The sequence below is a fragment of the Lineus longissimus genome, chromosome 9 (assembly GCF_910592395.1).
Source record: "Lineus longissimus chromosome 9, tnLinLong1.2, whole genome shotgun sequence".
Taxonomy (NCBI): Eukaryota; Metazoa; Nemertea; class Pilidiophora; order Heteronemertea; family Lineidae; genus Lineus; species Lineus longissimus.
Genome location: NC_088316.1, coordinates 5,657,974 through 5,662,978, shown reverse-complemented (window position 1 = coordinate 5,662,978; position 5,005 = coordinate 5,657,974).

Genomic DNA, 5,005 nt, shown 5'->3' with positions numbered 1-5,005 from the left:
TAAGAACATCATATAACTCAACTAGATATAACGCAATCGAGGCGAATCGCAATGTATGCCCCGCTCTGGCACCAGTGTTCACAGGCCTGTCACTAAACTGGTTTTGAAGTTATGGGGTGTAAAGGAAAGATGACCTCTTGCTGGCCATATTGAATTTCGGAGCGCGACCAAAATCGATAGGGAACCTCCCCCAATCCACCCTATTAAATCGGGATACCTGTTCCTGAGTTATAATCCGGAATGGGAAATCCGAGATGGCCTATTTGTGGCCATACTGAATTTAGGAGCGCGACCACAATCGATAGGGACCCTTGCCCCATCCATCCCAATTCACTATAGAAATTACAGATCAATCTGGCCACCGGTTCTTGAGTTATAGTCCGGAATAGGTTGCGGCGGCAGACACGGAAACCAGCTGAAAACATAATGCTCCACCTCGACATCGTTGAGCTAGGGCATAATGATGATGATGATGATGATGATGATGAAATGCCTTTTGCATATTGGCGATTATGCGGCATGAAATCCAAATGTGGAGAAAGGGTTTTGGTCTTCAACCAACAGCAGCTGGCAAGCCCATTTTTGATTAATAGCATTCCGCGAAGATGACGTCACTGCAGCTGCTGCCCTCTATTTCCCCATCGCTGAATTACAGGCAATGTCGGACAAACATGCGGTTTCGTAATGGATTCAGGCTTTCTAACTAGGGCAGTTAGATTCAATCTGGCACATGTCCGAGTGTTGGAAATACTACATAATTGTTCTGAATATTTCTCTCTCTGACTCTATGGTATCATTCATGCTAAAAACAATGCAGGGTCAAAGATAATTGACTTTGAAATAAGCTCAAATGCGTAGAAATAAGTGTCGATGTCCGACTGTCACGTGACTAAAACGTCATCAATATCTTATTCAAATGACCTTGTGAGCTATAAATAGTAACGTCGCGGAATGCTATTCGTGATTAATACATTACAAGATGGCGGCCTTGCATATTGGATATCAGGTGGGGCTAGAAAATTATACAGCACCTCCCTTACCCTAGGCGATCATACCACAGAAATATCTGCTCCCTCACACGAGTTCTTCTGCTGGAGTTATAGGTAGGAATGCTAAAAATCCAAGATGCCAACTGACGGCCCTAGTTCTTCAGTTAACGAGCGGATTGGGAAAACCTAAGATGGTAGCTGGCGGCCACATTGGATTTTTGAACGTGCCAAAAATCGATAGGGAACCTCCCCCACTGAAGACCATTACACTACAAAAGTTTGAAGTCTGTCGGACCTCTAGTTCTTCAGTTAATGAGCGGAATGCGAAAACCTAAGATGGCGGCTGGCGGCCATATTGGATTTTGGAACGCGCCCAAAATCAATAGGAACCCGTTGACACACTAGGCCTACATCCCTTAACAATTTCAAATCAGCCGAACAAGGGGTTCTTGAGTTATAGTCCGGAATTCAGTGCGGCGGCGGCGGCGGCCGGAAACCACCCAAGTACATAATGCCCCCACCATGGCCGGGGCATAATGATAAAAATTCAAGCATCAATAGTTATGGAGACATGCTGCAGAAACCGATAACAGTCAATTTACACCATTTGACCCTTTGTGACCTTGAAATGTAGGTCATTTAAAAACCCCGGGTATTATGTGATGTAGTCTCATGAGCAGTGTGCACAGTAAGTTTTTCATGATTTTAGCTAGCATAATTCATGAGCTAACCAAAAGTTGTTTTTCACATGAAGTGCCTCCAAGGGCAAAGTGTATTTAAATGAAACGGCCAGGGGCCATTGTGCTCACCGTAAGTATTTTTAGTAGACAGTATGTAGTATGTAGCCAAAAATTGTTGTCTTCATTGCATTGGATACTGATGGGCAATCCCCGCCAGTAGGTTGGTTGTCAAGGTAAATGATTTGGTGAGAATGGATGAACAAGTCATATTTGCAAAAGAGATGATTTTGATTTATTATGTCTTGACCAGCAAGTGATTTGAAAATAGAGGTGCAGTGACAATGAATGATTGATAAATCACAGTATAATCAAATGATGTTTACAGCAGTGATGAAAAAAAATTGGGATTATGCAGAAATTCTTGACATTTGTTAACAATTCTTCATGATTCTTTCCTCGCTCAAGGTGTGCATCTTGACTGCAATATGTAGGAATGAATTATTAGGAGAAGAGAAGGCAGAATGTGACATTCTCAAAGTTTTTGCACAATGCTGTAGTTCAATTACAAGGTGTATACTGAAGTTGTCTGTTTTATAGATTGTCGTTCACATAGATGCTGAGCATAGTAATTGTGCTCAATTTCTCCTTCATGTATATATCAGGTCTGAATGCTAAATTGCGGCCTTTTCTTATGATCCCCACAATACAACTCGAAATTAGACTCAGATTATGCATATTGATATAGTCATTTCTGTGCATTTGGCAACTTTTTCCATCCTGAAATGCAGATCTGTTTATAGATCGATGTTGATAATTTGTCCATTTCTGACTGTTGCAGTGACTGTCATCGGAAGTGTGATATCATCTGGTACAATACCTTCCGCGTAGGATACGACGGACGACGACGACGACGACGACGGACGACGGACACTGAATGGTCTCCAACTATACTTATAGGGTGCCTTTCGTGCACAAATCTAGTGGCATCTTTGAAATAATTTTCAATAAAATCCAAGAAGTAATGGTCACATCGTACAAGTTTTCCACGGAGAGTGAATCATAAGCATAATTCGTACTTACTGGTACTTGCAACTGCCACTTTTGGCTGGAGCCTAAATTTGGAATATTACCTATGAGCTGCAATAACATTTTTGAAAGGTATGACAAATCAGATACCCACCCCTTCCTTTGATCATGTAGGCCTCTCATAATTTATACATGCATCTGTGACAAGTTCAGAGCCGGCCCTGGCGAAGTGGTGAATCCGAGACGTGTGGTTCCAAGCTTGTAGAGTCTAGTTGAAAATGATAGTGAAGAAACGTGCCACTCCATGACAATGGTGAATATATTTTTAACTTTGACCTCAGTGACCCTGACAGGTAGGTCAAATAACAAACCAGGGGGATATGTGATGTAGACACATCCACCTGACCATAACAATTTCATCACTCGTTACACTACAGCAATCGGCAAAAAACGATTTCCAAGATGGCCGCCTAAGTAAATCTATGGCACCAAATAAATCAAAAAATGAAGAAAATGTAAGATAGAACTCAGAAAAGAAAAAAGGAAAAGATGAAAAATAAAAATATTTTTGGCTGTCCTTGACCGGGGTTTGAATTCACGACCTTTGGATTGCCACAATACGAGGAAAAACCCACAAAACATGCAATTTCGGCCATATTTGAATTCCGATCTGGCTGAAACTTGGCATACAAATAGTGGCTTCTTAGATGCATCATCACACAAAATTAAAACTCTTTACATTGAACAACAACAAAACGTACCAAGAACGGTAAAGTTTTCAACTTTGACCTCTGTGAACTTGAAAGGTGGGTCAAATCAAAAACCCGTAAGATATGTGATGTATCCTTGCTAGGAGTACCTACCATGAAACTTTTATCAAAAACAAATCAGTAATAAGCGAGAAATCACACTTTTTGAGTTTTGAGTTTGGGCCCCCTGGTGGCCAAGTCAATAATCAGACCGAACCAAAATTCAGTGTAAAAGGTCAACTGACCTAGGGGATCATTTGTTCAAAGTTTCAAGTTCATAACTGTTGCGGTTGAGAAACGTGCCATAGTTACACCCAAACGGCAAATTTACGCCATTTGACCTCTGCGACCTTAAATAGTAGGTCAAATCCGAAAAATCGTGCAACAGCTGAGGTAACCTTGCTAGGGGTCCCTGCCATAAAAATTTCATCAAAAACAATTTGCTAATAAGCAGGCTATTGCACTTCTTACTTTTTCTGTTTTGGCCCACTGGTGGCAAAGTCAAGTATCAGATCAGGCTGAAATTCAGCACCAGAGGTTATCTGATATAGGGGGTTATATGTACCAAGTTTCAAGCTCATAGCTTTGGTGGTTGAGAAACATGCCATAGTTACACTCAAACGGCCAATTCACGCCATTTGACCTCTGCGACCTTGAAAAGTAGATCAAATTAAAAACCCGTAAGATATATGATGTATCCTTGCTATGAGTACCTACCACAAAAGTTTTATCGAAAACAAGTCACTAATAAGCGAGATATCACACTTTTTATATATCCACATTTGGCCCCCTGGTGGCCAAGTAGAGAATCAGATCGGACAGAAATTTAGTGTCACGGGTCATCCGACCTAGGGGGTCATGTGTACAAAGTTTTAAGTTCATAGGCCTGGCGGTTAAAAAACGTGTCACTGTTTTTGAACTAGGATACGACGGACGACGACGACGACGGACGACGGACACTGCGGTATTGTATAGACTCCCCTACGGTGAGCCAATGAAAAGGCCAGGAGCCATTGTGCTCACCAGTATTTAGATAACGACTTAATTGACAATGAATGTTTCTTGAGATATGACAGAGGAAGACTCGGAGGTACTACTAGTATCTGTATCCTACTCATAGGGCACTTCATATGTCCATGTGGAAGTACGCTGCCTTGTTCCAACATTAATAACAAGGCAGTTGCTGACCTGGTAAGGATATCCAGTTGTCAAATATATAAATAGTCGTATCTCTGGAATGGATGGGGCAAATTGCATGGGGTTTTCTGTATTGTATGAATAATTGTTGGGTGCAGAATTGATATCTTCTTACAGTAGGAAATGACAAAATACCTAGAATATCGACCTTCTAGATGTAAGAAGATCGTGACCATGAGAAGCCAACCTTACCTTTGGGATAATGTGCAACAAATATGAACACTAATTGTCATTGTAGTTAAGAAACATGCCATAGTTAGGGCATTTGACCTCTATGACCTTGAAAAGTAGGTCAAATCAAAAACATGTATAATATGTAATGTATCCTTGCTGGGAGTACCAAACATAACAACTTTATCGAATA